Source organism: Oncorhynchus mykiss, chromosome 22 (genome assembly GCF_013265735.2).
Source record: "Oncorhynchus mykiss isolate Arlee chromosome 22, USDA_OmykA_1.1, whole genome shotgun sequence".
In the NCBI taxonomy this organism is placed as follows: Eukaryota; Metazoa; Chordata; class Actinopteri; order Salmoniformes; family Salmonidae; genus Oncorhynchus; species Oncorhynchus mykiss.
The window spans coordinates 13672201-13699566 of record NC_048586.1 but is presented as its reverse complement, the minus strand read 5'-3'; positions in this window follow the sequence as shown (position 1 = coordinate 13699566).

Below are 27366 nucleotides of genomic sequence, written 5' to 3'. Positions count from 1 at the left end.
CCCGTTCTTGATACACACTGGAAATTGTTGAGCGTGAAAAACCCAGATGCATTGCTGTTCTTGACACCACTACCTTTCTGTGAAAAGATACTTCAATATTTTGTCTTTCCCATTCACCCTCTGAATGCCACACATAAACAATCCATGTCTCAATTGTCTCAAGGATTACAAAGTCATCTTTCAACCTGTCTCCTCCCCTTCATCTTCACTGATTGAAGTGGATTTAACAATTGACATCAATGAGGGATCGTAGCTTTCAGGTGGATTCACCTGGTCAGTCTTTGTAATGGAGAGAGCAGGTGTTTCTAAAGTTTTGTACCCTCTGTGTATAGCTGCGTTTAGACAGGGAGCCCAATTCTCATATTTTTTTTTCCTCAATAATTGGTCTATTGACCAATATTGGGAAAAATGATCTAAATTGGGCAGCCTGTATAAGCACAGCCTATGAAAAATGCATCATGTCACTGTAAATTATACTGTTTTTTTGTTAGTAATAGCATGCATCAACGTTTTGTTGTACAAGTCTGTTATGACCTGTGTGCTCTACATCCTGGCATGATTATTTTCACTCAATAGCCAATTGTTATGCTAAATATGTGTATGTGACCAATGCAATATGATTTGATTTTGATGTGTGCCAGAAACAGAGAATAGATAGATATACAGTGTTTTCCAGACTGCGAAGAAGAGAATCCTACTGTTATCATTGTTTTACTTTCAGAAACTCCACAAATACCATCAAGTACTCCAACTGGCACACATCACAGTATGAGACCTGTAGGAGGATTGGAAGGTTCTGACTGTGAGGGATCTGACGTCACCAAACCGAGGATGGAACCGTTTAGGATGGTGTGATTCCAAGCCCAAGGCTCATTGCACATGTATGTGTATACACGCACGCACGCACAGATGCACGCTCACGGACTTGCAAGCATGCACACACATCTCAAAAACCACCAGCTATTTTCCATTTTCAGAGCATATAATCATTGCTGACACAAAGACACAAAACTAAACAACTAAACAAACTAAACTACATAGAGGTTGCTCAGGCTATAAGCTGATCCCTTCACGCTGGCACTATCCCCTTTCAATTCATGCACAGCCTATATACGCAGTGGCGACCCGTCATGCAGGGCAGGTGGCGCCCCACCTGTTTAGCAAAAATAAATAAAAAAAATTAATTTAAAAAATAAATAATAAAATTAACATTGTTATTGTCTGTTTTGCATGTTATTTTGGCATTAATATGTGGCACATATCAGTTTGCAAACAATGTAGAAAAAAAACTATCATGAAGTTAATAAAGTCGAATACCAACATGGTCTCTTTTTTGCTTTCTTGAGTAAGGCAGCTCCAAAATGCAGGTGCTTCAGTCTAGCTCAGTGCTTTCTGTGGTGGTGGGGCAGCCAGCGGAAAATACGGAGCGTAAGGGATGGTAATGTTCTCTAGTTGTGCCGTGATTGGTTCAGTATTCTGTCACTCATGTGGACACTACGTCACTGCAAAATCTATGGAGAGGGCTCGAAATTCAAGCCCTGTGGGTGCTGCCATAGAGTTATATTGGAAGTGCCCATCCAAGAAGGCTCAAGGTCATTGGCCACAGATAAAATGACATCAAATCATTTCAATGTTACCAGCCTCAGTCTGTAACTGAGTTGGCCTGTAATAGTAAAGAAAAGTTCTGCCGCTTTCTTTATTTTCCTTTATTTCTTTAAGAATATTTTTTTTCTCTTGTTCAATTGTCTATTTTTGTAATGATGGAGCGGTGAGTCAGAAGCAGGTGAAACATATTAATAAAACAACAACAAAAGGCAGTACGCCGATACGCAAGATCAAAACCAACTGGTGAGTGAACAATGGAGAGTGTCATATAAAAGGGAGGAAATGATGAAGGTAATGGAGTCCAGGTGTGAATCACAGTGTGAATCACAGGTGCGCGTAATGATGAGTGCCAGGTGCGTGTAATGCTGAATCTGCGCCGGAGGGGAGGAGCAGGAGCAGACGTGACAATTTTCTTGTTCGTACTTTTAAAACATCCACATCAAACAAGTGCACACTTTAAAGTACACAACATAAATGCACTCTTCCTAAAGAAAAACACATTTTTTTACACAAATAACCCTTACTGAATGATTTTACATGACAACCAAAGCATATTTTACATTCATACAATAGAAAAATGTATATATGAAGACAAAAAATAACATAATGTTTTTCTATATACTGCTACCAATATAGAAAACGGACAACAATACATTCAGCTTTAAATTAAGATAGTAGCACCTCTGTAAAAATCATCTCTCTCTCATGCACCCGCACTTTGCACAAAAAGTCCACACTCCAGACTGAGTGTGCGTGGCCAGTTTACCAGCTCGTGAGCACAATTTACACAAAACCAATAACATGTAAAACGAACTCAGAAATCCCTAACAACTGGATTCTTTATAAAATATCCTAGACAAAATCCAGTACAAGTAAGCTACTCAGTAAACATGTCACTTCGTTTTTACCTCAGCTAGCATCACGCTAACATATACTCTCACTCATTGTAAATCACGTTCTTCTCTCACTCAATTCAACACAGAAGCAACACAAAACCTTTCTTATTGTGATAATACCTTGGCAAAGTTGTTAAATAGCATGTTATTACATATTCTTCGATATTAGAACATTTGGAAGTACTGTTACATACCTGTAATAGTAAAAAGAATGGACACAAGTTGCAAAATTCTGGCACTTTCTTTATTCTGAAGAATAATGCGCTCGCTAGGCCAGAACTTGCTCTTTCTCCGACTTCCACAGTGCAACACCGCCATCTATTGGCCTGATGGACTACTAATGCTAAAGCACGTGGAATGTACAATTTAGATTAATTAAGACAAATACATAAACAAATTGGCTAAAAATAATAATGGTAAAGTGGTGTCTGTTTTTAGTGACTTTGTTTTTAACCCATTACATCAACATCATACTTTCAAATCTTAGCCAGCAAGCTAGCAGTTATCATCATGAATCAAGTCGACACTCTACTGGAAAATGCTTTTCAATCCTTGTCATATGAAGATTATGAAGAAAATTATAGATAAAAGTTATCGGTGCTCATCGGGCCATTGGACAGAAACATTACACAACAAGTCTGTGAGTGGTTTGGAAGGAAATGGTTTGGAAGGAATCAGTGGCTCACTGCAAGGGTTGCAAAGCAGTCACTAGCCTGCTATTCAGTGGAGTGGGTGTGTGGTCCAAGTTTGAGTTTAATGGTCTCTCTGCAGAAATGATGTAATATGCCAGGGAGATATGTATACTGTAGATAAGAAAGTAATACTAAGAATTTGTTGCGTAGTAAACTGTTATTAGCCCATGTGCCTCACCCTAATAGTTAGGTCCCTTTTCCCCTCATAACTTAGCCTACTGTTCTGACTTGGTGGTGCACATGTAGCCTATAGCCTTTTTTAGAGAATTGTCATCACTGAATATTTTAAGATCTTTCAATGTCTGATTATTTGCCCCCTTTATCTATCCTACGATTCTGACTTGGTGTACAGGGATAATTCTGAAAGAACGGCCCAATTTCTGAATTCTGTCGCTGTACATTTCAAACGTGCTGAAGATATAGTTATATTGACTACATCCGTCCTAGCTCACTCATTAATGTCTTAATCCAAATTACGGACAATTTGTCAATTGTCCGCGTTGGCCCTGCACTATACTTTCGCTCGTTCATGTGATCATTGGCTTCCATGACAACCAGAACAAGATTAAAAAACTCTGAGTTGAATAAAAACATCAATGGAAGAAGAAGCATGAATCACATTCTGTTTTGTGTCTGTGTCTGTGTCTGTGTCCCTAGAGTCCGCATTTCATCTGTGTGAACGACAGCGAAATGCTCTATCGAGGATTTGGAGGACTACGCTAGCCTTATTTGGTCCATTAGCAGTGAGAGAAGCTGCTACTGAGGATTTTAAGCTTGGACACGTATTCCCTCTTAATCTCTTACCTCGTAAAGATCTGAAGCGTTCACACTAAGTTCCATTGAATATTTACCCTGTCGGACATGAACATGGGCATTGAGCACAGACGCTCACCTACTTACAAGACTGTTCAGAACCTAGATTCTAGTTAACTACAGAGTTCAGTCGTGCTGGTGTTAAATCTAGATGCCTTGGAGGTAGTGATGGAAAATGAAAACAAAACATTGGCATTCTATGTTAACTACGTATTTGCCAATCTACTACAGTGTAATAGCTGTGGTATCAATATCATAAATGTTTTGGTTCCTTGTAACAATGCTAGGAAGTCATTCAGATAGTATACACTTCAGAGAGTATTCCAGTTAGATATATTACTGTAGCTTCTTCCCACAAGACAGACAGCCAGACAAACAATGTTCGGCCACCCCACTGAGTGTATTGTGGTTACTAATCTGATAACAATATTTAATGGGATTGGCTTCCATTTAACCAGCATGTGTGATACGCTAATACACAGTTTAAAAGTGCTGTTTGTGGTAGGGGGTATTTCTTAATCTCGGCAAAGGCATCAACAAATGGAGGATCTAATTAACGACCGTCTGGAATGAACTGTCAACGGGGGTGGCGCAAGACAACGTTAGGGGTGGCGCAAGACAACGAAAAAGTAAAAGCCTAACTAAATTATCCTAGCCATACAAAAGTCTGTACAATTCCTTGCAGTAGACCGAGTAATTTGAGCAATCATGCTATAATACTAGACTACATCTGTCTGAGTATGTCTGAGTCAACTTCTAAACTTAGAATAATGTTAGCATTTCCCTCTTCTGCCTGTCATTGGTCAACCGTCTCTGCATGGCTCCACTCTGGAAGTTCCCTGTGGTGTCTGTGACCTTTACCTGTAGCCAGGTGAGAGTGACTCTATCCTGGCCCCGACAAGGGTCCTGTCTGCCTCCGCTCAGTGGGGAGTCCTGGGTATAGGTCTGATAGAACAGTGGACCCTGTCAGATGTGGAAGCAGGGATAGCATTGACCTTCTTTATCACACTGTGTTGGATTATGAGAGAGAGATAGAGAGAGAGAGAGAGAGAGAGAGAGAGTGTTGTGCAGATATCCGCTTTGCATGTGCAAAAACACAGTAAAAGGGTCACTTGTTTTTACAGCGTAGTTTATCACTACTGTAATTCCCCTGTCATGACGTGACTGGCTATTTTCCCCTAGCGGAGCACATTCCCAGCTAACAGGTCACTCTCTCTCCCTGCTGCTGCACAGGGATCCTTCCCTGCCGGAGGATAAACAGTTGTGGGCACGGGATACAATGGGACGGGATGGGGAATGTTGCAGCCTTCACCTTATCTCACAGTATAACCAGGCATTCAGGGTCAAGCCATGTGATCATTGCTCCACATACCAGAGGTTGCTAATCACTTCCCCATATCAGTGCCGTGTGCAGGGGTGGAGTTACCTTGATTTAGTCACTAGAGGGCTAGTGAATAGGCCCCCCACCTGATGTTCACTAACAGACAGTTGTATGGGCGCCATGGGGATTATTGATTCAGGCAAACAAAGCAACCTTTCCTTAGCTTTACTTAATATAATATGACATGTAATTACTCGTGAATTTGACATTAAGTGTGTTTGTGCCTTGTCTGCATTGTTCATGCCTGTATGTGTGTTTTCATGCTAATGTTTGGGATTTTCGACCGAGGGTTGTTATAAATAAATAACAGCCATGGGGACCTGGAGACATGGCCAAGCCACTCATGAGGAATTACGAAGGGGCTTGAGTTGTCTGTTTTGTAACTAGCTGTCAACTCTCAGGTGCCGCACTGTCAAATACCCAGGATTAAGCTAATTATTTTCTTCCCTGTCTTTCAAAAGTCTGTTATTGTTTTATTATTCAATCTTAAATGCTGCCTAAAATCCCCATTATCCACAGCTTACCTCATTTGAAAGGAATTTGCAATGTGGAGTACTCCCCCTCCCATACCTTGGTGTGAAAGTCAGCAGTCAGCAGAACTGTAGCTAACGGTTTTCACAGGTAACGGTTTATCTGTCTCTTATTAAAAGGGAGACTGGATGGGATGGAGAGGAGTGTGAAACATGATGTTCGGATAAGAAAAAACAGCCGTTTGATTAGTTTAAAACAATCCATTGGAATAAACAACAGGTGTGCGATTTATGGGCAGTAATCCCAAAGCACGCATGTCGATTTCACGCAATCCCCCCTGAATCCTCAGCACATCTGTTATAAACGTGAGAACATCCCAGATACTGTACACTTCAGAAGGATGGGTGTCCATTTTTGAGAAGCATCCGCATGTCATAATATCCTTCAGGCCTTACTACATGAAGAGTCTATTGACTTCATCTGTAACAAACTTGTACTATATGTACACTACCATTCAAAAGTGTGGGGTCATTTAGAAATGTCCTTGTTTTTGAATGAAAAGCAAATTTTTTGTCCATTAAAATAACGTCAAATTCATCCGAAAATACAGTGTAGACATTGTTAATGTTGTAAATTACTATTGTAGATGGAAACGGCTGATTTTTAAAGGGATATCTACATAGGTGTACAGAGGCCCATTATCAGGAACCTTCACTCCTGTGTTCCGAGGTCACGTTGTGTAAGTTAATCCAAGTTTATCATTTTTAAATGCTAATTGATCATTAGAAAAACATTTTGCAATTATGTTAGCACAGCTGAACACTGTTGTCCTGATTAACCTTTTGTGACTAGGGGGCAGTATTTTCATTTTTGGATAAAAAACGTTCCCGTTTTAAACGGGATATTTTGTCACGACAAGATGCTCGACTATGCATATAATTGACCGCTTTGGATAGAAAACACTTTAACTTTTCCAAAACTGCAAAGATATTGTCTGTGAGTGCAACAGAACTGATGTTACAGGCGAAACCCAGATAAAAATCAAATCGTGCCCCATATTTTGAAAGCGCTGCATGCCAATGACTCTTATATGGCTCTGAATGGGCTACAAATGAGCTTACGCTTTCTACGTATTCCCCAAGGTGTCTACAGCATTGTGACGTATTTTTAGGCATTTATGTTGAAGAATAGCCGTAAGGGACCACATTGAGCAAGTGGTCACATGATGGCTCCCGCAGAAAATCTTGCGTAAAGTACAGAGGTAGCCATTATTCCAATCGCTTCTAATGAGAAACCAATTGTCCCGGTGGATATATTATCGAATAGATATGTGAAAAACACCTTGAGGATTGATTCTAAACAACGTTTGCCATGTTTCTGTCGATATTCTGGAGCTAATTTGGAAAAAAGTTTGGCGTTGAAGTGACCTCATTTCCGGTCGATTTCTCAGCCAAACGTGAAGAACAAACGGAGCTATTTCGCCTACAAAAATAATATTTTTGGAAAAAAGGAACATTTGCTATCTAACGGGGAGTCTCGTGAGTGAAAACATCCAAAGTTCTTCAAAGGTAAATGATTTAATTTGATTGCTTTTCTTATTTTCATGAAAATGTTGCCTGCTGCTAGCAGGGCATAATGCTATGCTAGGCTATGATAAACTTACACAAATGCTTGTCTAGCGTTGGCTGTAAAGCATATTTAGAAAATCTGAGATGACAGTGTGATTAACAAAAGGCTAAGTTGTGTCTCAATATATTTCATTTGTGATTTTCACAACATTTTCTAGGGATATTTATGTCCGCTGCGTTATGCTAATTAGTTTCAGGCGATGATTACGCTCCCGGATCCGGGATGGGTAGTATCAAGAAGAAATAAAACTGGTCTTCTTTGGACTAGTTAAGTATCTGGAGTGTTAGCATTTGTTGGTTCGATTACAAGCTTTCTTCTGAAACTCGTCATTCTATTCTTGATCTGAGAAATGAAGGCTATTCCATGTGAAAAATTGCCAAGAAACTGAAGATCTCGTACAATGCTGTGTACTACTCCCTTCACAGAACAGCGCTAACTGGCCCTAACCAGAATAGAAAGAGGAGTGGGAGGCCCCGGTCCACAAATGAGCAAGAGGACAAGTACATTAGAGTGTCTTGTTTGAGAAACAGACGCCTCACAAGTCCTCAACTGCCAGCTTCATTAAATAGTACCCGCAAAACACCATTCTCAATGTCAACAGTGAAGAGGCGACTTCGGGATGCTGGCCTTCTAGTCAGAGTTGCAAAGAAAAACCTATATCTCAGACTGACCAATAAGAAGACAATATTAAGATGGGCAAAATAACACAGACTGGACAGAGGAAGATTGGAATAAGTGTTATGGACAGAAAATCTAAGTTTGAGGTGTTTGGATCACAAAGAAGAATATTGGTGAGATGCAGAAAAAAATAAAGAGTGCTTGACGCCATCTGTCAAGCATTATGGAGGCAATGTGATGGTCTGGGGGTACTTTGGTGGTGGTAAAGTGTGAGATTTGTACAGGGGAAAAGGGGACCTTGAAGAAGAAAGGCTATCACTCCATTTTGCAACGCCATGCCATACCCTGTGGACGGCACTTAATTGGAGCCAATTTCCTCCTACAACAGGACAATGACCCAAAGCACAGCTACAAACTATGTAAGAACTATTTAGGGAAGAAGCAATCAGCTGGTATTCTGTCTATCATGTCTATAAGCTGTTGTGGGAGCAGCTTGACCGTATGGTACGTAAGAAGTGCCCATCAAGCTAATCCAACTTGTGGGAGGTGCTTCAGGAAGCATGGGGTGAAATCTCTTCAGATTACCTCAAAAAATTGACAACTAGAATGCCAAAGATCTGCAATGCTGTAATTGCTGCAAATGGAGAATTCTTTGACGAAAGCAAAGTTTGAAGGACACAATTATTATTTGAATTATGTGTTCATGGAAAACAAGGACATTTCTAAGTGACCCCACATTTTTGAACGGTAGTGTACATGCAGCCATTAGTTTAGCCTTCACAACACAGTTAGCAATGTGAAGTAGAAGATTCAGATGTAGGATAATACTTTGATCACGTTCGCTGAGTATTTTCCTGCACAGCTGGTTATGTTAACCTGTTGTGTATTTGAGTTTTAAAAAGACTTCTGAAGTTTGCAATTCCCACTTAAATTTGAAATGTCAGACTTCCTTTCTCCTGCGCAAATGTACATCAATTATAATCCATTTAACAATGCACTGCTGTAGAAAACTGGCTCAAATTAGGATCCTACATCTGCAACTGCCTGTACTTTCAGTTTTGTAGGCCTTTTCCCATTCAGTTCACCCAGAAGTATGTCCTTCATGTATGTCTTCTGGGGGAGTGTGTCCAACTTGGTGTGTTGATATGTTATGATAAAGGACACACCTCACTGAAACCAAACATCCGAATTCAAGCAATACTGTACCTCAGATAAAACAAACGTCTTCCTGCTTCCTACACACAATAACACACACACACGCACGCACACACACGCACACACACACACGCACACACACACGCACACACACTCGCACACACACGTGCACACACACGCGCACACGCACACGCACACACACATGCACACACACGCACACACACACGCACACACACGCACACACACACACGCACACACACGCACACGCACACACACGCACACACACACACGCACACACACGCACACACACACACGCACACACACGCACACACACACACACGCGCACACACACACGCGCACACACACACGCAGGATTAATGTCCACTACTTATCATCATATCTTGTATTTGTCATTTTCCATTCTGGCCTGATATATGAATGACTAAGCTATTTCAGCCTTCTGCAAAGAGCTACAGTATCTAAATGCAATTGTCTCTTTTCTTTCAGGTTATAAAAGTGAGGACTTGGACGTGAAACAGCATAGGTTCACGAGGAGGTTGCCCTCTCGTAAATCTGTCATCGCGGTGACGCACAGTAGAGCCGCCCTGCCTAATTTACACCGTGCTGGGAATGATAGACAGGGAGGCAGGCATTTCGGCAGACAGCCTCTACTGCTGTGTGTCTGCGTGTCCTGACCAGGCCCACTGACTAACCCTCGGCCTGAGACAGTCCGGGGAGGATAGGAAGGAAAACAGCCCCAACAAAGACTCTCACATGGCTGGAGAGAAAAAGAGAGGGAGCTAATGGAGGACAAAACACAGCCTCCCTATCCATCTGCTGAGTAATGTAGGAGAGAGAGAGAAAGATAGGTTTCTGCTCCATTGCTGATGTTAACTGAGCATGTGTAGCAGACAGATTGTCCCCAAGTGCGTGTAGGGTTGCAAAGAGGGTAAATTACCAGTAAACTACCAGCAGTTTGGTATCTTTCAAGGATTTTATGTAATCTACCATAAGACATCTAGTGGCCCTTTTGGGTACTTCAGATTATCCCTGGTGTCTGTAATAATCTCTAGCATTCTGTTTGGCCTTATCACATGTAAATTATATTAAATAATTAAATAAGATGATTTTAAAATAAAAAAAATAGGATGACAAAGCTGTAAAACATTATCCTAAATATAAACAATACATTTAGTGAATACGATTGATGTTTATTTAGAAGGTTTTTCCATTAAATATAATTTTATTTGTAAATGTTTTCTTCTTCTTGAACTGCACTGTTGGTTAAGGGCTTGTAAGTAAGTATTTCACGGTAAAGTGTACACTAGTTGTATTCGGAGCACGTGGCAAATATGATTTGAATGATTCGATTTCACTATTTCAATATGGACTGTATTTGTTGTAAATGTTTTGGCGTCAAACTGGTGGCAGTTGTGACTTTTTTCATTAATTAGGCTATTTTCTCTTGAACAATATGAATTATCTGCTAGAAATTATTGGACATTTTGGACATACATATAATAAATTAATACTTTGTATGAATAAACATTTTTTGTACAATTATTCAAGTATAAATTACAAAATTTACGATGATAGATTGCCATATATTTCTGTTTCAGGTAATCTGTTAATTACCAAAATGACTGAAGATTCCGGTAACTTTAGTAAATTGCCGGTAGCTTTGCAACCCTGTGTGTGTATGCATGTGTGTGTGCATGTATGTTTGTGTGTGTGTGTGTATATGAGAGAGGGAGGGAGAGGCTGTTTAATATGAGCAGTATGAGCAGGCCAGCCATCGCACCGTTACCTCACAATTCCCATAACAAATTATATTTGCTTGTGATCTCAATAAATTGGTGTCAGAGTGCAGGAAAAAGGAGTTGTGTTGTGTGAATATAAAAGAACGTGCTAATGTGTGGTCCTGGCTCACAGCCAGACTGGGGTACACACTCTACACTAATGGCCTACTGTGCCCAATGTACTAGTGGTTTTAAACAGGGACACAGTTTTACTCTGTTGTGATTTAGCAACTTTTTAGGTAATTGCTCTGGGGTAAGAATGTTTGTCATATGGCTATGTAGAAGGTTTATAAGCTGTCAGAGTTCAATATGCTGTGTGCAGGACACTGAATATGAATATCGTACTGTGACGATGGCTAAAAATACCACACAATAATTAGGCTATGCCTTTTAATTCTGACCTCTGGAGTGTGACATTATTATAAAGAGAGGAGAGAGAAATTAGAGAGAGGGAGCAATGGACTGTTGCGTGTGTGCATGCACACATGTATGTGCATGTGTGTGTGTGTGCGTGCAAATACTAGTGCATGTGTGTGCATTTCATTTTGTGAAGTCATTGGAGCTCTGGGTGATCATGGACTTTCCAATTCTAGCCACAGGGGCGCTCTTGAGCTATGTTTAGAGAAAAAAGAGAGGGGGAGAGAGAGAAAGCTCCATTAGCAGAGTCTCTCCTCTCCTTCTATCCCCTCTCTCCTCTACTCTTGGCCAGGCTGAGCTAGGCTGGGTCTACCTTCCTCTTCCCACTGGGTGGGGCTCAGTCTTTGTGTGGGACCATGTACGTATTGTCTTGTTTAGATGGTGATGGTGCCTCTGGGAGCAGAGCGTTCCCATGGTCAGTGCACCCAGCACTGAGGTGACCAGCGTTTCTGTTCAACCCACAGGCCCTTCCTGTCATCATTGGTTCCTTCCTCCACCTGAACCCCCCCCCCCCCCCCCCCCCCCCCTGGAAAAGCTCACTCTGCCAAGGACCAGCTGTGCTCTCACTGTCCTGTGTGATTGCTGCTGGGGACAGAATATCCAGTAGGACCCCTATGAGTAGTGGTAGACACACACAGCCATGTGTGCACCCACGGACAAACAAACACACACACACTCGCTCTGGTCAGAAAGTGGGCCTCTTGAAAATGTCCTGACCCCGCCTCCATCAATGCTCTCCCTCCTACAAGGCAGGCAAATATACACTTTTCACGTGACCACGCAGGACTGTTTGCATGCTGGGTTTGAGCTAGAGATGCAGAGATGAAAGTGTGCACCACGATGAAGTGAAGAAAGTGAGCAAGTAATTTTCCTCAAGTAACTTTTAATTTGCTCCGTAGGGGGGAAACTGGACGAGAGGTTGGAGAAACTGCTTATGGTTAGAGCAGAGGTCCTGGCAAGCATCTACATAACTGTGGTGTTACAGCATATTACATTTTTCAGTTACGATGAAACTATTATAGTGAGTCATAACTTCAAAAGTGCAAGGCCTGACCAAATGCTACCTTTTTGGTAGTACTCCCTTTTAAACAATAGTTTTCATTCCATGTGAAGCCCTGTTTTGTGCTGTAGTGAAATCCCCTCAATACACACAAAAACATTTGTTCTACATAGTGCCAAATAAGGGTTATTTGGCTTGTAACCATAGCAGATCCGTTTTATTGCTATATATACTGTAACCCTTTTTTGAAGGTTCTGTAAAGAACCATGCTCATAAGGTTATACATGGAACCCTCATGGTAATAGAAAGAATCCTTTCCTAAGGTTCTAAAAACAACCATTAGGAAAAAGGTTATACTGTATATTATATAACACCAAAAAGGATTCTGCTATGGATACAACTCTTTATGGTGCTATCTAGAACCCTTTTTAATGGCTCTTTATATAACCATTACGGAGAATGGTTCTATGAAGAACCTTTCTCAATCTCAAAGGTTCTACAAAGAACCCTTTGAAAAACCATACAGGGTTGTTCCCCTGGTTATTTATTGTGGTTAGCCGTATTATATTAGTAGCCATATTATATTACAAAAATTCCAGAGGTGTTATGATTGTGTTAATTGACAAGTTGAATCAGGTGTGCTCGCTCTGGGACAGCTGGGGGTCCCTGAGGAGAGGCTTGAGAACCATTTAGTCAACAGTTCTCAACTGACACAAGGCCGTACGTGAGTCTTTCACAAGACACCATCACCATCCACAGTCATATATACTGTACAAGTAACAGGGACCAGCTGTATAACACAACAGATTAGATCAACTGGAATGAGACTTTCGCTCATGGTAGCGCAAAAAGTGTTGCGAGCAAACCATGCGCCAAAATATCTGAATGAGCCGCTGCCCCTTCATTTCAATTATCAATAAACTATGAAAGAATCCTTTGAAGAACTGAAAAGACCCATTCAAAGGCTGAAAGGGTTCTTTGAGTCATTATGGCTACACGTGGAACCATCACCCTGTGCAGGCCTGTTATCAGAGCTAGGTAGATGGTTTCCACTCTGACACAATCATAAAGCTATCAGAAAAATGGAGACAAGCGTGCTATCTCCACAGCCAGACTGACCACTTTATCCAGATTATCCAACAGGCACCATGCCGACGAGACCAGTGCCAGAGAAGCAGGGCAATATGGGACGATCCTGTGTACTATCCGCTCTGTGTATGAACAGAAGACTTTGGTTCAGTTTGGAGTTTGGACCCACGGTAAAATGTCAGTGACATTGTAAGACTCTGAGGCACTGAGTCACTTGGTTTTGTCACTTTACTTTTCCAAACCAGGGAGATGGTTGACCTTGTTCGTTGGACCTCACTCGATATATTTTGCTTTTCAGAAAAAGCCTAGGTGCAAATAACGTTACACTTTCCTTTAAAAAATACATTGAATGGAAGAAAAGAAGTCGACTAATTTTTCTCCTTATCTTTTGACCTGGTTTCTATCGATTATAAGCAGGCCAGAGCAATTTGCTGGTTCTAAATATATCTCTGCATAGAGCACAACAATGCTGTTTGTTTGCTGTATAGCTAGTAATGCAGAAAGGCATGTCTAGTGTCTAGTCTAGGCCACACAGCCTCACTTTAACAGAGGGTAAAGAGGCTTGAGACAGACCGTGTTAAAGAGAGTAGGATTACAAATGTCCCCGAGGGTCTTCTTCTAAAGATTTACCCAATAAACCTACATTGTCTGCTACACTATAGTGCTTTTAGGAGCACAACAAGAACAATGACCTCATCAACCACAACACTTTATCTAACCTTGAAAGATGCTTTTGTGTAGCAACATGATGCTGATCAATTCTGCATCTATATAAAGGCTATAATTCAAAATGTAAAAAGTCTTTATTGAAAAAATTTCAACACTTTTTTAAGCAGAGACTTGACTGCAAATGGCCAATGACAATATTTACTAAACAACTGTCAGGCCCTGTGGCATTATTATGAACATAGCAACATATTGAGCATTGATGCAGCCTCACTTCCATAATTGCTGATGTAGAAAAGGATTTCACCTGAAGCCTGAAGGAATACATTTAATTAAGACTGTGATTATCCAAGCAGTCACATTTAGAAGTTGTTTGTAATAGTACATCCACATTTTTTATTTGTTTAACTATATTATTGGGGGACATTGTGGTTCACCACTACTAATTCAGCTGTAGAGGTTGAACCACATTTGATTTTCTATTATTACACTTTATGCTTCCATCCCTCCTCGAAGATTGTGTTGCCTAATGCTACGTTCTTGACTGATGGGCGAGGAACAAACGCAGCAGAGAAATGCATACATAATAAACAGTAAATGTTTCTTCTCTGTTACAAAGTAAGGTTTATAAGTGGAAGAAAGACAGCTACCTATTCTTGAGGACTATTCCCTCCCTGAGAGTTTGGGCTTGACGGTTAAATTTTGCTGTGAACTAAGCGCTAGCGCACCAAAAAAACATGTCCTCTCCTTTTCACTTTCAAAGCAGGAATTAGTGTGGTGCCGGAGCGAGAACTACAGTGTTGATGTAACCTCTCATGTGGAGGAACGTGTTTAATCTGGAGACTGTAGGTTCAGGCATAGGTTTTTACCTCTGGTCTTTTTCAATATGACACCTGTAAAACAATCCTCAGCAGAGGTCAAAGAATCATATTTTTTCTTTAGCCAGCTAGTTATTCATAGCTACAAACGAGACACATCAAAATATAAAATCGCAAATAATCTTACATGTTTAGAGCAACAGCAGAGGATTTGTGAAGGGACTGCAATTTCAAAAATACATTCTGCCATATCACAATATAGAGTGTAAGTGGTGATACTTCACAGACAACCACGGGAACCAGCGCAGATGAAAGTCAAGCACTGCATACGATCAACACATCAATCCAACCAAACACATCCTTAGCAGACGATACAAGCAGCCAGTGTTCGTGCCCACAGGCCCTTGGGGCTAACTTCTCTACCCGGGATGGTGGACTCGACATCTAGCTCTTAGTATTCAGGGAGAGGGCTCAGCTCATGGCCTGGGGAGCGGGGGGGGGGGGGGGGGGGGTTGTGTACCTTATTTGGCGATAATGACAGGGTTCTGTCTCCCCGTGCTACTGCAGCGGAACCCAATCCGCCGACTCATCAGTCCACTGCCAGCACCAGGCAGCCAGACGCACCACAACACACCCCCACAGCCATAGCTCTCCTCACTTATCACCCCAACTGCAAGGTGCACTCTAAATAACCGTTTCCCGCGCTAATCTGTTCCAGTTCCCTCACTGCCATCCTCAGACAGTGTCAGGCCTTTTCTCCAGTCTCTTTTTTTTAATGTCTCTTAATGGCATTCTCGATGATTAACGCCTCACACCAAAAGGCCTCGATAACATCTCTAACATCTACTGCTGGCTTTTCATACAGAGGTGTCATGCCCTTAGAGGGCACAATGGCGCGTGGAGTGTATATAGCAGTGCCTTCGGGAAAAATTCAGACCCCTTGACTTTTTCACATGTTGTTAAGCTACAGCGTTATTCTAAAATGGATTGAATAAATAAAAATCCTCAGCAATCCAAAACACAATACCCATATTGACAAAGCGAAAAAACAGGTTTTAAGAAATGTTTGTAAATCTATTAAAAATAATACAACTGATGCCTTATTTACATAAGTATTCAGACCCTTTGCTGTGAGACTCGAAATTGAGCTCAGTTGCATCCTGTTTTCCACTGATCATCCTTGAGATGTGTCTACAACTTGATTGGAGTCCACCTGTGGTTAATTCAATTGAATGGACAAGATTTGGAAAGTTAACCTTCCAACAGGACAACGACCTTAAGCACACAGCCAAGACAAGGCAGGAGCAGCTTCGGGACACGTCTTAGAATGTCCTTGAGTGGCTCAGCCAGAGCCCGGAATTAAACCCGATCGAACATCTCTAGAGAGACCTAAAAATAGCTGTGCAGCAACACTCACCATCCAACCTGACAGAGCTTGAGAGGATCTGCAGGAAAATAATGGGAGAAACTCCCCAGACACAGGTGTGCCAAGCTTGTAGCGTCATAACCAAAAAGACTCAATGCTCAAATCGATGCCAAAAGCACTTCAACAAAGTACTGAGTAAAGGGTCTGAATACTTATTTAATAAAATATTTCATTTTTTTCATTTAAATTTGCACAAATTTCTAATTGCTTTGTCATTATGGGTATTGAGTGTAGATTGATGAGGGGAAAAAACAATTTAATACATTGCAGAATAATGCTGTAACATAACAAAATGTAGAAAAAGTCAACGGGTCTGAATACTTTCCGAAGGCAAAGTATATGTGTGTGTGTGTATATACAGTGTGTATATATATATATATATATATATATATATATATATATATATATATATACACCACCATTCAAAGGTGTGGGGTCACTTAGAAATGTTTTTTACTTTGAAAGAAAATGATTTTTTTTGTCCATTAAAATAACATCAAATAGATAGGAAATACAGTGTAGACCTGGGTAATGTTGTAAATGACTATTGTAGCTGGAAACAGCTGATTGTTTAAGGAATATCTACATAGGCGTACAGAGGCTCATTACCAGCAACCATCACTCCTGTGTTCCAATGGCACATTGTGTTAGCTAATCCAATTTTATCATTTTTAAAAGGCTAATTGATCATTAAAAAACACTTTTGCAATTATGTTAGCACAGCTGAAAACTGTTGTCCTGATTAAAGAAGCAATACAACTGGCCTTCTTTAGACTAGTTCAGTATCTGGAGCATCAGCATTTGTGGGTTTGATCACAGGCTCAAAATGGACAGAAACAAATAACTTTCTTCTGAAACTCGTCAATCTATTCTTGTTCTGAGAAATGAAGGCTATTCCATGCGAGAATTTGCCAAGAAACTGAAGATCTCGTTCAACGCTCTGTACTTCTCTTTTCACAGAAAAGCGCAAACTGGCTCTAACCAGAAAATAAAGAGGAGTGGGAGGCCCCGGGGCACAACTGAGCAAGAGGACAAGTACATTAGAGTGTCTAGTTTGAGAAACATACGCCTCACAATTCCTCAACTGGCAGCTTCATTAAATAGTACCCGCAAAACACCAGTCTCAACGTCAACAGTAAAGAGTCGACTCCGGGATGCTGGCCTTTTAGGCAGTGTAGCAATGAAAAAAACATATCTCAGACTGGCCAATGAGAAGGAAAGATTAAGATGGGCAATATAACACAGACACTGGAGAGAGGAACCCTGCCTAGAAGCCCAGCATCTTGGAGTCGCCTCTTCACTGACAAACAAGATTCTCTGGTCTGTTGAAACCAAAATCGAATCCTCTGGCCTGATGCCAAGCGTCACGTCTGGAGGAAACCTGGCACCATCCCTACGGTGAAGCATGTTGGTGGCAGCATCATGCTGTGGGGATGTCATTATGGGGTATTGTGTGTAGATTAATGAGGAAAAAAAGTTATTTTTTCAAGTTTATAATAAGGCTGTAAAGTCACAAAATTTGAATAAAGGGAAGGGCTCTGATTACTTTCCAAATGCACTGTATATACTGTAGTAGTATCACAACCCAATAATTAAAGCAATTTTGGGCTTTTTGTAAGGTCTAGGAACCTTGCCAACAGGCATGCCAGCTAAGATATTTAGACAAGGTATTCTGACTTGATTGATAGCCTGAAATGGCTAGGTAGCTATGATGTTTGGAGATTAGGAACCTATCTACAGTAGCTGGCTAGGTGAAGCCAACCTAATACAATTTCTAGGTGGCTTGTGTTACAGAGAAACAACAAAACATTTTAATTGTATTTATGCATCAAGAAGGAATCAATAGGCTACATAGCTTGATCAAATTATTTTACAAACACACCTCCTGCAAGTCCTGCCCATCACCGGCAGCTAAAATAAAATCAAACGCTGTGTGTGACTCTAACTTCCTCCACTGACGATACTGTTTGCACACATTATGGTACATAGTGTCCTGCCTAGCATATCATGTGCCCCTTGTCATTTTGACACATTTCTGTTCTGCTAGAGCTGCCCCGGTGAACTGTAAGTGCACTTATTGTTAAGTGGAAACTTCTAGGAGCAACAACGGTTCAGCCATGAAGTGGTAGGCCACACAAGCTCACAGAACGGGACCGCAGAGTGCTGAAGCGCATAGTGTGTAAAAATCGTCTGCCCTCAGTTGCAACACTCACTATCAAGTTCCAAACTGCCTCTGGAAAAAATGTCAGCACAAGAACTGTTCATTGGGAGCTTCATGAAATGGGTTTCCATGGCCGAGCAGCCACACACAAACCTAAGATCACCATGGGCAATGCCAAGCGTTGGCTGGAGTGGTGTAAAGCTCGCCACTATTGGACTGGAGCAGTGGAAATGCGTTCTCTGGAGTAATGAATCACACTTCACCATCTGGCAGCCCGACGGACAAATCTTGGTTTTGCGGATGCCAGGAGAAAGCTCACTGCCACAATCCATAGTGCCAACTGCAAAGTTTGGTGGAGGATGGTTCGGGCTAGGCCCCTTAGTTTCAGTGATGGAAAATCTTAACGCTATCTCAGAGTTTGGTCTACTTCATGCTTTATTTTTTTGCCATGGAAAAATATTATGGTACTGGTATTGTCACAGCCCTACTAAAATAGGGTTGCCAGGTTGTGTACAACACCTCCTGGCAGCCATGCTGGAAGACCACCCCATCAATTCTATCCCAAGCTGCATGATAACAGTGCCTAAAACTAGTTGATTAATTGCAACAGTCAATTTATGTCTAGTATTTGGCTGCTCTGACAAGGCAGGAAAGAAAACAGATTATTATCGTTTTTTTTTATCAAACACCAAAGAGATAACACTCAAGAACTGTCAGAAAAGTGAATAAATCTTTTTATCGGTCAAGACCAGAAACCAGACAGCTGTCAGTACAGGGTCTGCTCCGATCATTTCATCGCTGGTAAGTCTGACCGATTTCGAGTTTAGTGTAGCTGTTATGCTAACCAGGTGTTAAAACAACAAAACTAATATACCCAACATTAGCTAGCAAAAGAGCTTAGCATGCGTCTCTCTAATAGACGGCGCGTGAGTTTCAAGTTTTGGGGAAGCAATTTTTCACCATAAAAATGCACCTTTATAATAAAGCATTGCATCCATTTACCATCGCATTTGCAGACTAATGTAAGCCTACCAATCCTAATGTGATGAGTTGATTAGATAGTCATAATGTATTAGGCAATTAATTTAATATAACTCAATCTATTCACTGTGCATGGCTGAGCGCTTAGTGGCATAGGCCTTTAGGCTGTATCAGAGATTTCCTTTGTACAGGAAAAATGTGGCCTTTGATAAATAAACAGATTTTATATAATTCTACTACACTTTATATGACTGAAGACATTAGCAGAATATATTTTTGTACGACAAATCACAGGGTAGCCTCGGTCTACTCTGGTGACACTGACAATCTGACAAATGTCATGAATGCAACCATCTAATGACTATGAAAAGGGGAGACAAATTGTACAATATGTCATCCCTCTAGCCTGGAGAAGGACATTATTCTCCAATAAAACCTCCAATAAACCTCCTATAAACCTCCAATAAAACCTCCAGTGGCACTGACCCAATGATAATTCGTTGAGAACTTTATTCATGAGGAGGGACAATGTATGGACATTACAGCATAGAACAAAGGCCTCAGTGGAATTAGACAAACTGGTGTGTTGTTCCAGCCCAACAGTAGATTTAATCTTCAGATGACACACATTTTATTTGTATTTATTTATCCTTGATTTAATTAGGCAAGTCAGTAAAAAATACATTATTATTTACAATGACTGCCAACCCTGAGCCAATTGTGCATTGACCAATGGGACTCCCAATCACAGCCAGATGTGAACCAGGGCCTGTAGCAAGGCCTTCTTGCACTAAAAGATGCAGTGCCTTAGACCGCTGCGCCACTCAGGAGACCAATAGACCTGAATGAATTGAACACAATTAAACAATCAAGAGTCCTGATGGTATAGACGACCTGAAGAAATGATATTCTAACGTCAGGTGTGCTTTTCATTTGTTTATGTACTGTAGGTTCACCAGCTGACCTCTGTCAAGACACCCATGTCGACTGGATTCCCGCTGTGGTAGAGTCAGTTTCTACTACTGCTACTTTGTCCTTTTCCAGATATGAAAGGAGATATCCCTCAGTTAGACAAAATGGTTGTCAGATGCTGTGTCTTGTTCAATCTGAATGATTATGTTGTGCCATTTGGGTAGAGATCATCTTCACCTTGTCGTCATGACAAAAGTGTCCCCTTAAACCGAATGAAGGTTGTAGGAATAACTGCTGATTAAACAGAATCAGTTTCACAGTAATTTATTCATGTAGATATGTATGAATAAATTACATGTAATTTGGAACAATATGTAAAATACTATTGTTTAAGATATTGTAAACACGCTGTACTTTGACAATGGACTATATTGTTGTATTGGGGAAATTAAAATAATTTTGAGTGTCGTCCCGGTTTTGCCTTGCCCCATTGAATAAAATATACTTCTTAAATCAAAGTATTATTTATTTATTTTGCAGTTCAAACACATTTATCATATACAATGTAATTGTTGTGGCCGTCTTAAGCAAACCATCTTCATTATCACAGTGGCACCTCCAAGTGCCACTCAGACCTTCTGGGAGAAAAGCATCTGGCATTGAACTTGGGGGTAGTAGTTGTTGTGTGTATGTTTTAAGATAAGGATCCTGTCATGTCCTGCTTCCAGACATTTCCCTACGTAGATTACAAGGGTTGGATTTACACTAACAATGTCATGTCAGCACCAGGCATGTACAAAATCTAGTATAATGATTAACCTCATATGCATTGCCTACTGGTATCGTTTTTAAATTGAGAACATACACTGAGTGTACAAAACATTAGGAACACCTTCCTAATGTTAAAATGCACTCCCTTTTTCCATGTACCCCCAACAGTACACGTTTTCATTGCCCTGGACAAGCACACCTGATTCAACTTGTCTACTAATCATCAGGGTCTCAATGAGTTGAATCAGGTATGTTTGTCTGGGGCTACAAAAAGCTGTGTGCTGTTGGGGGTACCGGAGGACCGGAGTTGGGAAGACTGCTGTAGGCCTATGTCTGCATTGGCATTATCATCAGTTGCCAAATGGTTTCCCATGTACAGTACTTTAAGGTACTTTTGTTTATTCCACTATATGTACTGTATGAGGTAGCTAAATTGTTTATAAACCCTGCGGTAAACGCTGGGTGATAAACGTAGGTCCTAGGAGCACTTAGGTGGAGGGAAAAGGAATCTGATCTCCATGTGTGGTCTCTGTCGTGTTCCAACTGACCTCAGGCCTAATTTAAAGAAACAACAACCTGCTGGAAAATAGGGGGGGGGAGATGTTCTCCTGAAGTTGTATAGACGTTCTAGCACAAAAACTAGGGGCTGCATTTAGTTGGAATGCTACAGTAGGACTATAGACACAGTATGATGCAGTGCCAGGCTGCCACTTTGTGTTTGAGGTGGGTGCTGAGCAGCCACCCTACTTTGGTTAAAGGTGTTTACACTAGCCATCTGATCCAGTGTGACAATAGGCCGGTCCCCGACTCCAACCTGAAGCATAACATGCAGTAACGAGGAACAGGCCAGCTTGGTTTCCCCACTGCCTTTAAATGTGACATTCCAAATCAATCTCACAGTACCTGACTAAAATAGCCTGCACTAGTCTTTTCTTTTTTCTTTTCTGTTATTTTTTTGGTCTCTCCAAGTGACCGACTGGAGAATAATTTGTGGTAGGGGAATTTGAGGGGGTGACTGGATATTTCAATGTCACGTGCATGTGGCGACCCTATTGTTTATGTAATAAATCTGAAGGAGCGGTGATGCAATCAGGAAGTGATGTTCGGAATTAGCGGCGGCTATTGTTACAGAGCCATTGATCTGCAGGCTTTTGAAAACAATCGTACGGTGATCCATTGTAATTTGTTATGAGTTATACAATCTTCAGCTGAACCCAATATTTGACATCTGTTTCTTTTCAGGGGATGTTTTATTAAAGATGAGGAAGGGGGAAGAAACGCAGGAATGTTTCCACATCCAATGATATTTGAGCTTGGGCAGTTGCTAGCATTACCAGCCCGAATGTCCACATGAATAAAGGACCAGTTGGTCCGTAATAGAATCAGAAAGTAAAAATGTAAGACTGTAAAATCCACTTCCCATCTTACAGGCCAGTTGCACATTGCACCGGTCTGCGTCAACTCCACTCCAGACAACCACAGCAGCATGAAAATTGTATTTGTAAGAAGAAAATGGACAAAGAACATGTACATGGCTTGGGTCAGAGACATGTCAAACTTCTGTGATTCAATTCCATTCAAACTGTCCCAGTCAAGAGCTGTAGGCCATAGACAAGAGAGAAGAGATGGAGCAAACTGCGCTAACCTCATCTCTCAGTCAGAACATACAGTACTGCTGCATGGGAAAGATCATATGTTATATCTCTAGCAGTAATGTCTAATGCCTTTTTAATAATATATTTGCCTCATCAGCATCTCGCCAAGCAGGCCTGTATAGGCTACTCTAAGTGGGTGAGGGAGGACGGGCCAGACAAACAGCTTTTAGGAGTCTGAAGAAGTACGAGAGAAGAGAAAGGAGACACATGGGTCAGCAAAATTAGATCTATAGTATCTCTGAAAAACCAGGAACTTCCAGGGAACCTCAAGTATGGAACAGCTCTTTGCATAAATCAATCATCAGAAGTAACATATGGGTAAATACAGAGGGAAATGTTGCCACCAATGTTGTGTTTGACCATTTTGTTTGAAATGTTCTTACTTTCATGTCCTATAAGGTAAGTCATAGTTTCTATGGATAGTATGGATAGTGTTGTTCAACATAAGATAAACCAGATTCTTGCTAAGTGGTACCATTTGCAGTCACCACTTTCAACTCTCCTCATCATTCATTCCTTGTGTGACAAGATGGCCACTTTAGGCGACTTATTGACCCCTATTGACCCCAACAATCACATCAGATCCTGAGAAACATAATAAAGTGCCTGAGAGGGCCGAGTGAAGAGGTGAAGGGGACACAAATAAGGACCAAAACAGCATTAGTCCACATACAAGGGGGTCAACACAGCAATTAGGCAGGGGTCCAAGTATCCACCCATCGGGCTGCCAATTAAGCCGTCAAGGCATGGCAGATGGCTGTGGCTACCAGGGTGCTATTCTGCCCCAGTGCCCATACTAGCACCCCTTCGGAGTCATCCATCACCACACAAGCTCTAATTAGCTTGTTATTCTGCCATGCAAACTATTCCAAGCATCTGAAAAGGCCTCCTCGTGTTTTGAATGACAGGGAATGCATTGAGAGGGGGCAAAGGAAGGGAGGGGGGGGGAAGCCAATCAGTGTTGCACAGAATGGCATTTGAATAGCCTTTTCAGAATGGTACGGCAGCAATTATATTCCCCCCTTACACTTCCTGCCAGCAGCTTTCACAGTGATTTTGAAGCTGAATCATATTTTTGTGTTTATTTTTTCAACGTTTTACCACCCTGGCAATTGGCAAGTTAAGCTAGCTTCAAGAAACAGTTATCAAAGCCCTATAGGGTGGAATGAGTTTAGTAGGACTGTCATGAGGGCAGGATTGCTTATCACTAGGGGAAGGAGGTTAGGTTAAGAGAGAAGCAGTGTTTAAGATAAGGCAATGTTCTCCATTATCCTCGGTACTTTCCTTACTCTTCTTTGGCAGAAACAGTAGAAGCCCATTGGCTCTGTAGTAAATGGCCAAGATGAGACAAATATGGCGATGGGTTAGATTATCCGGCCTTAATCCAGGGTCATTGTTGTACAATATCGTCCAACTTTTATTACCTATTGCTCTGATCTTAATGACGGTGTAAACAGCTATGGAGTCTCTATGGGAGCAATACATCTTGATCATGGTCATTATCTTCATCATCACGTTCATTACCACAACTGCCATAATCAGCAGCAATATCATTATAATCCTTCATCCCCTGTCATTACATCCTTCCTTCTCCAAGGACAAATTGAGACCTGTTTAGTAAACATCTACTGTCCATGAACTTGGCTAAATAACACCCCATCTCCCGAAGGGTGGGAGGAACCCAGCCAGTTAGACAGTGATGTGTTATTCATATTTTGTATTGCATCCCCTCACTCTCCCTTGTGTCACCCCCTCACCTTCCCTCCTTCACAGCAGGTAGCAGAATAATGCAGTTTATTTTCTTTCATTAACTCCCTCTGTTTCCTCGGACCAAATTGCTGCCTGCGTAATTCAATCCTCTGTCCTCTCTCTTCAGCTCACAGGGGAACAAAGGAAAGGAGACTTTGCCATTCATTCTGTTCACATTCCCAAAAATGGCTATTTCCTCCCTGCAGGAAGGTTAACTCTGAACCTGTGGCGCTACATTGCATTATCTGATTATAGAGTTCTGGCATGCTGTGTGGAGTTTAGAGAGCGCCCGGCAATTTGGACTTGATTGCTTTCTTTGTTTACATCCACCGGCAGTTATACCTACTAAGGCTGTTTCCCCTAACACAGTACCCAAGGACCTTTCACACTAAACTGAGCAGAGACCGAGAGAGGTAACGCAGAGGTGGAAAATGAATGATCTCTGTACATTAAAGATGCCTCAAATTGCAAACCACACAGCTAGACAGTTGGCTACCAGCAGTGTCTAGCATATCTCATTATTAGGTGGATCGTTCCGACAGTGGATGGGTCATCTCGAACAGTGAGAATTGGTTATCTACAACAAACACAGTGGAAGAGTTGTTTCCATCCAACATAAGGGATTCTATCCAAGTCCTGAAATAATCATTCTCCTTTCCCCTTAAATGGCTCACTTCACACTCGCCAAACACACCTCACACACGTGGCTGTTAATGGCACTGGGCCAAGTATAGGTGGCAGAGCAAACACAATCCCCCCAGCCAGGACAAGGCACTCAGTGAGCAGCGTGGGGTAGAAACCAGGTGTGTGGGTGGTGCTATCTCAGCTGGGGAACACGGTGAAAGTCACTGTGAGTTTCCTGCCTCTCATCTCTCAAAATTAAAATACCACTGGGGGCCTTTTGCTGGATAACTTTCCCAATAAAACCAATCCATTGGAAAACAAGGATTGATTTGTGGGACAGGTGATAACCTCATGGTTTTGTGCTACGCATCAATTCCTTCCAAGAGCCTGCCTCATGCACTAGTGAGAATTCCATGTCAGTAGAATCACATGTGATTTGCTATGTTCCTGTTGGAAGAGCTGGGGTTTGAGTCTGCATGTACAGTTGAAGTTGGAAGTTTACATACACTTAGGTTGGAGTCATTAAAACTTGTTTTTCAACCACTCCACAAATTCCTTGTTAAGATACTATAGTTTTGGCAAGTCGGTTAGGAAATATACTTCGTGCATGACACAAGTAATTTTTCCAACAATTGTTTACAGACAGATTATTTCACTTAGAATTCACTGTATCACAATTCCAGTGGGTCAGAAGTTTATATACACTAAGTTGACTAACTTTAAACAGCTTGGAAAATTCCATAAAATTATGTCATGGCTTTAGAAGTTTCTGATAGACTAAATGACATCGTTTGAGTCAATTGGAGGTGTACCTGTGGATGTATTTCACGGCCTACCTTCAAACTCAGTTCCTCTATTATTGACATCACGGGAAAATCCAAAGAAATCAGCCAAGACCTCAGAAAAAATTGTAGACCTCCACAAGTCTGGTTCATCCTTGGGAGCAAATTCCAAACGCCTGAAGGTACCACGTTCATCTGTACAAACAATAGTACGCAAGTATAAACACCATGGGACCATGCAGCCATCATACCGCTCAGGAAGGAGATGAAGAGATGAACGTACTTTGGTGCGAAAAGTGCAAATCAATCCCAGAAGAACAGCAAAGAACCTTGCGAAGATGCTGGAGGAAACAGGTACAAATGTATCTATTTCCAGAGTAAAATGAGTCCTATATCGACATAACCTGAATGACAAGGAAGAAGCTTTGTTCCAAAACCGCCATAAAAAAGCCCAGACTATGGTTTGCAACTGCACATGGGAACAAATATTGTTCTATTTGGATAAATGTCCTCTGGTCTGATGAAACAAAAATAGAACTGTTTTGCCATAATGAACACCATCCCAACCGTGAAGCACGGGGATGGCAGCATCATGTTGTAGGGGTGCTTTGCTGCAGGAGGGTCTGGTGCACTTCACAAAATAGATGGCATCGTGAGGCAGGAAAATTATGTGGATATATTGAAGCAACATCTCAAGACATCAGTCAGGTAGTTAAAGCTTCGTCGCAACTTACATTTATTTATGTAGCCCATCGTACATCAGCTGATCAAAGTGCTGTACAGAAACCCAGCCTAAAACCTCAAATAGCAAGCAATGCAGGTGTAGAAGCACGGTGGCTAGGAAAAACTCCCTAGAAAGGCCAAAAGCTAGGAAGAAACCTAGAGAGGAACCAGGCTATGAGGGGTGGCCAGTCCTCTTCTGGCTGTGCCGGGTGGACATTATAACAGAACATGGCCAAAATGTTCAAATGTTCATAAATGACCAGCATGGTCAAATAATAATAATCCCAGTGAACAGGTCAGGGTTCCATAGCCGCAGGCAGAACAGTTTAAACTGGAGCAGCAGCATGGCCAGGTGGACTGGGGACAACAAGGAGTCATCATGCCAGGTAGTGCTGAGGCATGGTCCTAGGGCTCAGGTCCTCCGAGAGAGGGAAAGAAAGAAAGTGAGAATTCGAGAGAGCATACTTAAATTCACACAGGACACCAGATCAGCGCATCACCGGGGGCATACTACCTGCCCTCCAGGACACCCA